The sequence below is a fragment of the Carcharhinus amblyrhynchos genome, chromosome 33 (genome assembly GCF_965287045.1).
Source record: "Carcharhinus amblyrhynchos chromosome 33, sCarAmb.v2.hapA, whole genome shotgun sequence".
Lineage (NCBI taxonomy): Eukaryota > Metazoa > Chordata > Chondrichthyes > Carcharhiniformes > Carcharhinidae > Carcharhinus > Carcharhinus amblyrhynchos.
Genome location: NC_137356.1, coordinates 822,884 through 837,189, shown reverse-complemented (window position 1 = coordinate 837,189; position 14,306 = coordinate 822,884).

Below are 14,306 nucleotides of genomic sequence, written 5' to 3'. Positions count from 1 at the left end.
GTCATGACCACTTGCTGCCTTAAAAGTTCTTCCTTACATTCTTCCTGCATCTCTCACCCAAAATTTAAAACCTTCATCTCCTAATCCTTGTACAATCAACTAATGGGAACAGCTTTTCATTGCCTACATCATTTGGGAATGAAATGTTAATTCTCTTCCTAAATTCTCTCTTTACAAGTCTCTCTTGTCTTCTGAACTTATTGTATTTGGTCAGATTTGCGCATGAAGAATTAACCTGACATGCATCATGTGTCCTCTTTTTTCATTTCATCCCACATTATATCTCCCTCACCACCCAAGGAGTCTTGGCTTTGGTTCTCTTAGATTTTACCCTTGTTGGCATTAGCCAGTGAAAATGACTCCCCTTGTTTGCAGATTTTCCTGTTAGCCTTTAGCTCCATTTTACTGTGGTTGGACCAAATAAAGGATGAGATTTGTCATTGAAAGATGATAAATCACCCCCTTTGTAAAGTATGGAGATAATTTTATGTTTCTTTTATTACCTCACGGAATGCGGACAACACAGACAAAAGATGTTGCCCATCCCCTAGTGCCCTGATGATACTAAGAGTCAACCATGCCACACAGGTCAGAAATCAAGCTTGCCATTAGCTGAGAAAAATGAGGCCTTCAGCTGTCTCCTGTGCTGCTATTCCAGCCAGCAGTCACGTATTGTCTTTTTAATTGAAAAGAGCCCACTCTGACTCATGCTGCCCCAAAGGTAATTAAATGCTGAACTGCATGAAACACAACGCAGGCCAGCCTTGCCCTGGCCAGACTAATTCTTCAGTACTTTTCAGTTCCAGTCAGTGAAAAACAGAGAAGGCATTTCTACACTTAGTGTGTACAGAGAAGAGCTATCGGGGTGGTTCTCAATGTCAAGGCTCTAAGTTGTGAGAAAATATATGGGCTTTTAATTTCTAGAACAAAAAACATCTGAATGTGATTAGTTGGGGTACATTTTAGTAAATTCTATAGAATTCCTACAGTGCAGAAGGAGGCCGTTTGGCCCATCAAGTCCACACCAACCACAGTCCCTACTCAGATCCTATTTCCATAACTCCATGCATTTACCCTAGCTAGTTCCCCTGACACTAAGGGGCAATTTAGCATGGCTAATCCACCTGACATGCACATCTTTTGGACTGTGGGAGGAAACCAGAGCACCTGGAGGAAACCCACGCAGACACAGGGAGAACGTGCAAACTCCGCACAGACAGTGACTGAAGCCGGGAATTGAACCTAGATCCCTCGTGCTGTGAGGCAGGGTGCTAACAATGTACTGCCCATCAATCAACTCTAGTTGGCTGTGATTTTGCCATTCAGGAAGCCAGCATTGTCCACACTTCTTGTATTTCTCCCCCTCACACTTATTACCCCTCACAATTACCACCCCTAACTCTCTGAGCCCCTCACACTCACCAATCCCTCACTTTCTGACCTCCTCACACTGTCCACTTTACACTCTTTCATCCTCAGACACTTTCTCCCTCACCCTCTCAGTCTTCAGTCACTCGCTTACTCAGTCACAGATGGACCCCACTCCTGCTGCCTCCTAGCCCACCTAAATCCCTGTCTGGCCCATTTGGCCCCATTCTGGAAGCCTGAGTCATGGCTCCTGGTATCTCTGCTTCCTGGGCCACAGTCGTCAGCATCTTCACTCCTTGGCACTTGCTCCTCAGTTGCTCAGGCCCTACTATACATCCCTCAGCTCCCTGGCTCTTCGTTCTCAGGGCCCCTCTGCCAGGGACCCATTCCTCAGCTCCCCAGACCCTGAACTCACCGCTTCTGATGTTCGTTGCTTCTCCAATCACAAATTATTTCTCTGCTACACTTGCTGTTGATAGTCTTACTGGTGAGCTTATTAGCAAAGAACAATACAGCACAGGAAACAGGCCCTTTGGTCCTCCAAGCCTGTGCCTCTCATTGGTCCAACTAGACCATTCATTTGTATCCCTCCATTCCCAGTCTGTTATTTGTTCTATCCAGATAAGTCTTAAACGATCCCAGCATGTCCGTCTCCACCACCCTGCTTGGCAGTGCATTTCCAGGCCCCCACTACCCTCTGTGTAAAATACGTCCCTCTGATATCTGAGTTAAACCTCGCCCCCTTCATCCTGAACTTGTGAACCTCGAGATTGTTACCTGCGATCTGGGAAAAAGCTTCCCACTGTTCACCTTATCTATGCCCTTCTTAATTTTATACACCTCTGTTAGGTCTCCCCTCATCCCCTGTCTTTCCAGGGAGAACAACCCCAGTCTACCCAATCTCTCATTGCTAAGACCCTCCATACCAGGCAACATCCTGGTAAACCTTTTCTGTACTCTCTCCAAAGCCTCCATGTCCTTCTGGTAGTGTGGCAACCAGAACTGGACACAGTATTCCAAATGTGGCCGAACCAAAGTTCTATATGGCTGTAACATCAGACACCAACTTTTACTCTATACCCCATGCAATAAAGGCAAGCATGCCAAATGCCTTCTTCACCACCATCTGTGATGCCACTTTCAAGGATCTGTGGACTTGCACACCCAGGTCCCTCTGTGTTTCTATACTCCTGCTGGTTCTGCCATTTATTGTATAGTTCCCCACTACATTAGTTCTACCAAAATGCATCACTTCACATTTATCTGGATTAAATTCCGTCTGCCATTTCTCCTCCCAATTTTGCAGCCTATCTATATCCTGCTGTATTCTCTGACAATGTTCATCGCTACCCACAAGTCCAGCCATCTTTGTGTCGTCCACAAAGTTACTGATCATTCTAGTTACACCTTCTTCCAAATCATTTATATATATCACAAACAGCAGAGGTCCCAGTACAGAGCCCTACGGAACACCACTAGTCACAGACCTCCAGCCAGAAAAAGACCCTTCCACAGTTACCCTCTGTCTTCTGTGGCCAAAACACAGTAAAAATTCTGACAACACCAGGTTTTAATCCAACCGATTTATTTGATAATAGACTCACAAGCTTTCGGGGTTAGTCCCTTCGTCAGGTGAATGGAGAGTTCTGGCCTCAGACAGAGCATATAAAGCACAGACAGTTTAGAGATTACTGATTAGAATGCGAATCCTTACACCTAACCTGCTGTTCAAGACCTGAAGTGGCTGATAATGTGAGTGGATGGAGCACTGATCACAGGTTAAAGAGATGTGTATTGTCTCCAGACAGCACAGTGAGTGAGGTTTTGCAAACCCAGGCAAGTCACGGGGGTTACAGATAGTGCGACATGAACCCAAGATCCCTGTTGAGACTGTCCTCATGTGTGCGTAACTTGGCTATCAGCCAAGTCAGTGGCCAAGCCAGTTCTCCACCCATCTAGCCACCTCACCTTTTATCCCATGAGAGTTAACCTTTTGCACCAACCTGCCATGAGGGACTTTGTCAAACACTTTACTAAAATCCATAAAGACAACATCCACGGCCCTTCCCTTGTCAATCATTTTTGTTACCTCCTCAAAAACACCAAATTTGTGAGGCATGACCTTCCTCTTACAAAACCGTGCTGTCTAACACTAATGAGATTATTCTGTTCTAAATGTGCATACATCCTATCTCTAAGAATCCTCTCCAACAATTTCCCTACCACAGACGTCAAGCTCACCTGCCTATAATTAGTCGTGTTAGAAATGGGAGAGAAACAGGATGTGATTACAGGAGCAGCTCCATGGAGAACCTTCCATTCAAACTTACCTGTTTGACCAGCATGTTGAATCCTTGGTTCCAGGGATCACACAGATGAGCTCTGACCTGTGGAGCGTACATTAGATAAGCCTGGAGGGAAAAAACTGGAGCTATAAGCTCCTGGCAATTGTAATAAGGAGCAAAGCTTGACCATATTTCTTGTTTGCAGAGAATGGCTCCCTGCATATGAATGTATGTTGCTTCTTGAAGATGAAAATGAGCCTCACTATGAGTTTGACTAATTATCTTAAATTAGTTGTTGGTGTAACTACTAATATGCTCAGGATTGCTCAACAAGTGCTGCTTAATCCTGAATCACATCTAACAGTAAACATTTTGTTTCTTTTCAGCAATATTCATTTTCACATGTCCCAAGGTCCTTCAAAGGAGCATAATAAAAGAAAATATGAAACTGAACCACATAAGATTTTAGGTCAGTGGTAACTGGAGGCGGCTCGACTTGGCTCCAACAACAAAAGAGCTTATTCACCTATGATAGTTATTTACACTGTAGGGTCCGACATAAACATCTGTTCTCCTTGCCTCCCTGGCTCCAACGGAACTCTTCCCAGTCACCAGGACATGGGCTTCCATTCCCAATTGGCCCGGCTTTCCACGCTGCCGTTCCATAGGATCCAGTCCGTTCACGAGGCCTGCCAAGGATCACCTATTAAAGGAGCCACGTTACCACATTCCTTTCCCCCTGACTCCTTGAGAGCACATATAAGCGAAAACAAAAGAGCAATGCCATTACACTTGGGCATACAGACACAATATCACATTAGGGACACGTACAGGAAATCCATTCTCAAAGTCAGTCGGTCCAGAGACTTCCTGAGTATTGTGGAACGCTGCATCTCCATAGAGTCCTTCAGCAGCCATCAATCCCTGTCCTGTAGAGAAGCAAAAGGCAAACTCATCAGCTCAGGATCAAGATCTTCCCCAGGACCCCCAGCCTCCTCGGCTACAGAAGCTGGAGGCTGCCTTGGCACCATAATGGCTGCAGATATCCCTGGCTCTGTCGCTGTACTCCTGAATCCACAGCAGGACACATCTGTTGGTCCCTGAATCTCTGCCTCAAATGATTTACATGTTTTTTGTTACACAGTGACCTTGTACTTTGTGTAAAACAAATTCTTCTGGCACCCAGACAGATCCACTGCCAAATTTCTAGCCGTGAATTGGTTGTCAACCTTGAGTGCTCTATCTGCTTTCTTCAAGTTATGGTATTCTTTCTGAGAGCTTGCTGAGCCTCCAGCCTCCCCTTGGAAACACAAAATTTAAGTGGGTTCGTGGGCATCATCCTATTAATAATTCAGCTGGCACGACCTTGATGGTAGTATTGCTAAGCTTGCTTAAAGGCTTTAAATGTTTGTCCAGCTCACCTTTCAAGACTGGGTGTTAAGGAGCTGACCAAAAGTGCATATCCCATTTGACCTGGCAGATAGGTGGAATTCCTCAGTCATAAATGCTATGCCATTGTCAGACGCTAAGACTTCATGGATGGCAAAGATCTGCCGCAATCTGTTCATGGTGGCCATGGTAGACCATTAGCTGGACATCTAACCATTTTGAATGTGCATCAACCACGAAGAGGAATATGTGCCCCGTGAACAGTGCAGCAAAATCTATATTCAAACGCAAATATAGCTGGCCAGCCACTCCCAAGGATACATATTTTCTGATGGCAGCAACTGAGGCACTGACTGACTGTTTATTTAATCTCTTTGTTGACGTCAGCTTGCCAGACATAGCTTTGGACCAGTGAACTCATCTTATCTCTCTATATCATGCATCTCCTGCCACTGCCCTTGGGGTGGTGCTATAACACAACCCCTCCACCAACAATATCACACCATCTCACCCGTTATCTCTGCCCTGCATTGTAGATAGAGTCTGATCTACTCTAACTTATCATAGTGTCAACTTTGTAGCACCATCTTAACTTTGGACAGCTTTGCCTATCAGTCCAGAACGTTATCTCAGAAACTGAGACTGGCAAGGCGTACTAGATTGAGGGACATAGACTGAGTGGATAAGGAGCAGCTGTTCCCCTGAGTTGAAGGGTCACTCACAAGGGCTGTAGGTTCAAGGCGAGAGGCAAGAAGTTTAGAGGGAATGTGAGGAAAAACCATTTTATCCAGAGGATGGTGACAGGAATGTGCTGCCTGGAAGGGAGGTAGAGTCAAGTTGCCTCACATCCTTTAAAAAGTACCCGGATGAGGACTTGGCATTGTCATAACATTCAGGACTATGGGCCAAATGCTGGAGATGGGAGTAGGTGGGAATTCAGGTGTTTCTTGCATGTTGGTGCCAACCTGATGAGTCAAAAGGCTTCTTCTATGAATGTCTAGCAGCTGTAACACCAATACTGTTCCTTCTGGAACAAGTGGTGATGTTATAGTCTGCAGCAGAAGGAAGCAGCTCAGTGCATCTATATTTGAAATTTGCACCCTTGGTTTATTCTAGAAGGAAAAGCAGTACACAGCCAACAGCAAGACCCATCTCTGAACCCTGTCAGAGGGACAGGCTTATCCTCTTGGAATAACCTCAACAGTGGTTTGTGATCCGATACAATAGTGAAATTTCTCCCATATAGGTGAAATTTCTTTACAGAATGGATTACCATAAGACTCTCCTTGTCAATTCGAGAATATTTCTCCTCAGCATCTGATAAGATTCTTGACTTCGTCAGTGAGTGCAATCGTCTTCTGAATTCCATCAGACATCATGTGGACTGCTCCCACTCCATATGGCGATGCATCACAGGTAACTACCAACAGTTTGGTTGGATCAAAATGTACGAGTAGTGTTGATGACTATAAGGTTTGCTTTATTTTGGCAAACACCTCTTCAGGCACAGGCAGTTCAATTCTATCTGTTTCCATGGAAATGACCAGGTACCTCAGGATGACCAGTTTCCTCAGTGCCTGGATAGTCAGCAACATTTCCAGCTGGCAATATAGCCCCTGGTGGCAATTCTAACTCTCTGAAACCATTGACATGTTTCTGATTGATCCTCTAATGTCCATTTGTTAAGCCTGGTCCAGTTATTTCAATCTTTAGGATTGGATATTTGTCCAATTTGACAGCAATATTACTATTAACTTGTAGCCTCCACAAATACGGACGGTCTTGGCTGGTTTTAACACGGGAACTATGGGCGCTGTCCATTCTGCACCCATATCTGCAGAAAATGCAGATGTATGGGATTGGGGGTGATCTAGGTAATTGGATCAGGAATTGGCTAGCAGATAGGAGACAGAGGGTGGTGGTTGATGGTAAATATTCGTCATGGAGTTCGGTTACGATTGGTGTGCCTCAGGGATCTGTTTTGGGGCCACTGCTGTTTGTAATTTTTATTAATGATCTGGATGAGGGTATAGTTGGGTGGATTAGTAAGTTTGCTGATGACACCAAAGTCGGAGGTGTGGTAGATTGTGAGGAAGGGTGTCATAGTTTGCAGGGTGACTTAGAAAGTTTGCAGAGCTGGGCCGCGAGGTGGCGGATGGAGTTTAATGTGGAGAAGTGTGAGGTAATTCATTTCGGTAGGAATAACAGATGTGTAGAGTATAGGGCTAACGGGAGGACTTTGAATAGTGTGGAGGAGCAGAGGGATCTAGGTGTATGTGTACATAGATCCCTGAAAGTTGGGAATCAAGTAGATAAGGTTGTTAAGAAGGCATACGGTGTCTTGGCGTTTATTGGTAGGGGGATTCAATTTAGGAGTCGCAGCGTCATGATGCAACTGTACACAACTCTGGTGCGGCCGCACTTGGAGTATTGTGTGCAGTTCTGGTCCCCACATTACAGGAAGGATGTAGAGGCTTTGGAGAGGGTGCAGAGGAGGTTTACCAGGATGTTGCCTGGTATGGAGGGGAGATCCTATGAGGAGAGACTGAGAGATTTGGGGTTGTTTTCGCTGGAAAGAAGGCGGCTAAGAGGGGATCTTATTGAAACATATAAGATGATTAGAGGTTTAGACAGGGTAGATAGTGATAGCCTTTTTCCTAGGATGGAGAAAGCTAGCACGAGGGGGCACGACTTTAAATTAAGGGGGGGTAGTTATAGGACTGATGTCAGGGGTAGGTTCTTTACCCAGAGGGTGGTGAGGGACTGGAATGCCCTGCCAGCTGCAGTTGTAAATGCGCCTAGTTTGGGGGCGTTTAAGAGATCTGTGGATAGGTTTATGGACGAAATGGGATTGGTTTAGATTAGTGGGTTAGTGTTTTTTTTTAGAAGCTGGTCGGCGCAACATCGTGGGCCGAAGGGCCTGTTCTGCGCTGTAATGTTCTATGTTCTATATCCTTCACCTGACACTATTATTACTAGGAACTGGGCAGACTTTTGCTCATAGCCTATTATTGTTGTGCCCATTATTTTTTATAGCTTCTTCTGTTAACTTTGCTGCAGTACTTTTTAAATTCAATGACTGGGCTCCTCTCAAAATATATGTTGACCTATCACAGTACCAAATGCCCCAGTATCTATTTCTATCTTAAGAGGATTTCCATTTACCAGGAACTGAACAGTAATGTGGGCTAACTTGCCATCTTTTACATTAAACAAGGAGTGAACACCTAAATTGGTGATGCTTGCTTCTTCCATGTTATATACTTGAGCCATTCTACTTTAATTGGCTACTCAGTAGACCTGACTTGCTTTTGCACCAATCCCTTAAATGGCTTTTCCAGTGACAGATAAAACATTCAGACTTTTTATTTCCGCAGGGTTCAGGGGCAAGGTTACCCCCACAACATTCTGCTTCAATCTTTGTATTGTGGGGGTAACCATTGATTGAATCTTCTGCTTCAATCTTTCTCAATTGATCTCTTCTAAATTTTTTTTTGTGGCTGAATCCACGTAAGCACTTTGGAACTCTTCTACACTGTTTTCAGTGTTCTCTAATGCCAATGCTATTGCCTATACTAGTAATTTCCATTGAATAGCCTCATTATTTATCCTGCAGATTAGTCTGTCCCATAGCATTTCATTCAAAGCGACTCCAAAGTCACAATGCTCCGAAACTTGCTACAACCTGGTGATACAAGTTGCAATAGTTTCCCCTGGGGACTCTCCCTCATGAATTAAACTTAAATCTCTGCAATATGATTGGTGGTTTTGGATAGAATTGTCACTTTACCAATTCAACAATCTTACTGAGTGACTAGAAGTTGAGTGCGGTTAGGGCTGTGAGACTGCAAATCAAATTATAAGTCTTGTGCCACTCAAGAGGATGGCCTTTTCTTCCTCTCCATCTTTATTCCGTTTCCCTGAAAGTAATAGCCCAAACGTTTTATTGTGTCCAAGGATTCATGGAGGACAATCTATCCATCCAATTAGGGACATTTTTGTAATTACTCTTCCTGGTCTCAGCTTCACTGAACTTCAATGGAAACTGTCTACTCATAGCTCAAGGCCTGCTTTTACCCTTGTCACCAGCTAGAAAAGAAAAAACATTTATTTACAGGTAGAGATTAAGCGGAGGCTTACAGCCACGTGGCTGCAATCAGCTTCTGAGAACGTTCTGAAATAGAAACCTGAGCTACCAGGGTGATACCCCCCCCAACCTGCTCCCTCATTGGTTCCCTGGTCATGTGATCATTAAAGGGACAAGCACCAGAAAAAGACAGCATTTAACCGAACAGCACCAGATAAGTCTGGTCAGAACTGGAAGACCAGAGGTACGTAGTGCAGCCTAGGGGTACAGATAAATGAGAGGCAAGGCACTAATGATCCCAGGCTGTATTTCGAGCACCTCCGCACTAACTATTAGCATTAAATTTATTTTGATTTTCTTCCATTTAGGTTTTAGTTTATACTGGGAAACCCAGCCATCGAAGGGTATGGATGAAAATGGGGGCCTGGGGTTTAAATGGATAATCCTTTGAAATTATGAATCTGTAAAGAAATGCTTTTGTCTTTTTATATTAGATTTCACTTCTCAAGCCCCTTGACAGATGCTAAAGTATTTTGAAACATGGTCATTATTGTAATGTAGCAACCACTTTGTGTTCAGTAAGGTTCACAAACAGCAAGAATCAAGAGAGGCAATGGTGAGGTGGAAATGGGTGTTGTCAGTGTACACGAAACCACAAACACTGTGCCTTCAGTTGATGTTGCAACCAACGAGCAAAAATAAGCAGTTCCCTGTTTGTGCAACTACACAAATTAAAATCAAGATGGACCGGAAATAGTTACAGAACAAAGAAATATGTGATATACAATAGTCCAACAATTCACATCAATTCTATCAGACTATTAGGGAATCAGAACAACAAACACAGTTTGAAATAAAACCCTTGAATGCAGCCTCAAATTGTGTTAGCTTTGGTATCTTCTGTGTTTGCAGTGTTTTGGTTACATTAATACATTTCTACTCAACATGTGCCAAGAAGTAATAGGCCTGTGCCTGTGACTTCCTTAAATTTGGGATTTCGGTCATGTTACTGTAGATGTAGTAAAAAGTCTGACAACACCAGGTTTAAGTCCAACCGATTTATTTGATAGTACACTCACTGATAGTACACTCACTAGCTTTCGGGTTAGTCCCTTCGTCAGGTGAATGGAGAGTTCTGGCTTCATATATGCTCTGTCTGAGGCCAGAACCCTCCATTCACCTGACGAAGGGACTAACCTGAAAGCTAGTGAATGTACTGTCAAATCGATTGGACTTAAACCTGGTGTTGTCAGACTTTTTACTGTTTACCCCAGTCCAACACCGGCACATCCACACCATGACTGTAGATGTAGGCAGTTGTCAGCTGCAGACCTGAGTGCCAACAGGAAATGGTGACCTATAAATAAATACATTAATATGTCCCTTTCACTTACTGTTGGAATATTGATGTGGCAACCCTACCTCCTAATATTATCCACTTGGCATTTTCATTTTGCTGGGGATTAAGAAAGTGTAATAATTTCTGTTCGCCAGTTAGGGGAAACAACAATATGCTTATTTGCAGGTAGAACCTATACAGCAGCTTGTTGACTGTAGTCAACTCTTCAGAAAGTTCTGGAACAGAAACCCCAGCTGAGCAGGGTGACGCCCGCACTGCACCCTGATTGATTTCCTGTAAAATGTGACCCTTACTCTGCAAATGGATCTTTAAGGGGATAATCACCACACTCCTCCCCATCTAAGTCCTTTTATACAAAAGTCAGTACTCAGTTTACACAGTCTAAGATAATTAAACATTTAAACAATTCTAAATTAAGTCTTCCAGGGGGCTTCTGAATCCTTGTGGAGCAGTGTAACGGCTCTGGGTCCCTTCTAAGGGATTGCCGTAAGGTGAAACCACACTGAAGACACCTCTTCAGGCACAGGCAGTTCAATTCTATCTGTTTCCTTGGAGATGACCAGGTACCTCAGTGCTTGGATAGTCAGCAACATTTCCAGCTGGCAATATAGCTCCTGGTGGCAATTCTAACTCTCTGAAACCATTGACATGTTTCTGACTGATCCTCTAATGTCCATTTGTTAAGCCTGGTCCAGTTATTTCAATCTTTAACATAAGAAGAACATAAGAAATAGGAGCAGGAGTAGGCCATCTAGCCCTTCGAGCCTGCCCCGCCATTCAATAAGATCATGGCTGATCTGTCGTGGCTCAGTTCCACTTTCCCGCCCTCTCCCCATAACCCTTAATCCCTCCTCTAATCAAAAACCCATCAACCCGCGTCTTAAAAATATTTAGCGAGGCAGCCTCCACCACTTCAGTGGGCAGAGAATTCCAGAGATTCACCACCCTTTGAGTGAAGAAGTTCCTTCTCAACTCCGTTCTAAACCGCTCCCCCCCCCCCTTATCTTGAGGCTGTGCCCCCTCGTCCTACTGTCTTTTTTGAGCGGGAAGAGTCACTCCACCTCTATCCTATCCATCCCATTCATCATCTTATACGTCTCAATGAGATCTCCCCTCATTCTTCTAAACTCTAACGAGTACAAGCCTAGTTTATTCAGCCTCTCCTCATAGCTCAACCCCCTCAACTCCGGTATCAGCCTAGTAAACCTCCTCTGCACTCCCTCCAAGGCCAAAATATCTTTGCGCAGGTGCGGCGCCCAAAACTGCACACAGTACTCCAGCTGCGGCCTCACCAATGCTCTATACAGCTGCAGCAAGACCTCCCTACTTTTATATTCAATCCCCCTCGCTATGAAGGCCAGCATCCCACCTGCAGGCTGGGTTTTTGCGACTCATGCGCAAGGACCCCAAGGTCCCTCTGCACCGTCGCCTGCTGCAGTTTTTCGCCACGTAAGTAATAGTCCTTCCTACCATTATTCCTACCAAAGTGGACCACCTAGGATTGGATATTTGTCCAACTTGACAGCAATATTACTATTAACTTGTAGCCTCCACAAATATGGACGGTCTTGGCTGGTTTTAACACGGGAACTATGGGCGCTGTCCATTCTGCACCCATATCCTTCACCTGACACTATTATTACTAGGAACTGGGCAGACTTTTGCTCATAGCCTATTATTGTTGTGCCCATTATTTTTTATAGCTTCTTCTGTTAACTTTGCTGCAGTACTTTTTAAATTCAATGACTGGGCTCCTCTCAAAATATATGTTGACCTATCACAGTACCAAATGCCCCAGTATCTATTTCTATCTTAAGAGGATTTCCATTTACCAGGAACTGAACAGTAATGCGGGCTAACTTGCCATCTTTTACATTAAACAAGGAGTGAACATCTAAATTGGTGATGCTTGCTTCTTCCATGTTATATACTTGAGCCATTCTACTTTAATTGGCTGCTCAGTAGACCTGACTTGCTTTTGCACCGATCCCTTAAATGGCTTTTCCAGTGACAGATAAAACATTCAGACTTTTTATTGCTGCAGGGTTCAGGGGCAAGGTTACCCCCACAACATTCTGCTTCAATCTTTGTATTGTGGGGGTAACCATTGATTGAATCTTCTGCTTCAATCTTTCTCAATTGATCTCTTTTAAATTTTTTTTTGTGGCTGTATCCACGTAAGCACTTTGGAACTCTTCTACACTGTTTTCAGCGTTCTCTAATGCCAATGCTATCTCCTATACTAGTAATTTCCATTGAATAGCCTCATTATTTATCCTGCAGATTAGTCTGTCCCATAGCATTTCATTCAAAGCGACTCCAAAGTCACGATGCTCCGAAACTTGCTACAACCTGGTGATACAAGTTGCAATAGTTTCCCCTGGGGACTCTCCCTCTTGAATTAAACTTAAATCTCTGCAATATGATTGGTGGTTTTGGATAGAATTGTCACTTTACCAACTCAACAATCTTACTGAGTGACTAGAAGTTGAGTGCGGTTAGGGCTGTGAGACTGCAAATCAAATTATAAGTCTTGTGCCACTCAAGAGGATGGCCTTTTCTTCCTCTCCATCTTTATTCCGTTTCCCTGAAAGTAATAGCCCAAATGTTTTATTGTGTCCAAGGATTCATGGAGGACAATCTATCCATCCAATTAGGGACATTTTTGTAATTACTCTTCCTGGTCTCAGCTTCACTGAACTTCAATGGAAACTGTCTACTCATAGCTCAAGGCCTGCTTTTACCCTTGTCACCAGCTAGAAAAGAAAAAACATTTATTTACAGGTAGCGATTAAGCGGAGGCTTACAGCCACGTGGCTGCAATCAGCTTCTGAGAACGTTCTGAAATAGAAACCTGAGCTACCAGGGTGATACCCCCCCCAACCTGCTCCCTCATTGGTTCCCTGGTCATGTGATCATTAAAGGGACAAGCACCAGAAAAAGACAGCATTTAACCGAACAGCACCAGCTAAGCCTGGTCAGAACTGGAAGACCAGAGGTACGTAGTGCAGCCTAGGGGTACAGATAAATGAGAGGCAAGGCACTAATGATCCCAGGCTGTATTTCGAGCACCTCCGCACTAACTATTAGCATTAAATTTATTTTGATTTTCTTCCATTTAGGTTTTAGTTTATACTGGGAAACCCAGCCATCGAAGGGTATGGATGAAAATGGGGGCCTGGGGTTTAAATGGATAATCCTTTGAAATTATGAATCTGTAAAGAAATGCTTTTGTCTTTTTATATTAGATTTCACTTCTCAAGCCCCTTGACAGATGCTAAAGTATTTTGAAACATGGTCATTATTGTAATGTAGCAACCACTTTGTGTTCAGTAAGGTTCACAAACAGCAAAGAACTAATGAGAAACAGGAATAGTTAGGCCCAAGAACCAGGGAACACAGTCTCATAGTAAGTGGTAGGACATTTAAGACTTAGCTGAGGAGGAATTTCGTCACTCAGAGGTCAACGAATCTTTGTTATTTTCTACCCCAGAGGACTCGGTTATTGAGTATGTTTAAGGCAGGAATTAATAGATTTCTGGATACAAATGACATCAAGCGATGTGGGGATAGTGGGGAAAATGGCATAAGAGGTAGCAGATCAGTCATGATCTGTTTGAAAGGTGAAGCAGTCTCGATGACTGAATAGACTACCCCATACTCCTATTACCTATGTTCCTATAAACAGGTTTTGGCCACCAGGAGAACTCCCTGTTATTCTAAGAGCGCCATGGGATATCTTACTGAGAAGGACAAGGGGCACCTTAGTTTGAAGTCTCATCGGGAAATCGGCAATTCTGACAGTGCAGTGCTGAAG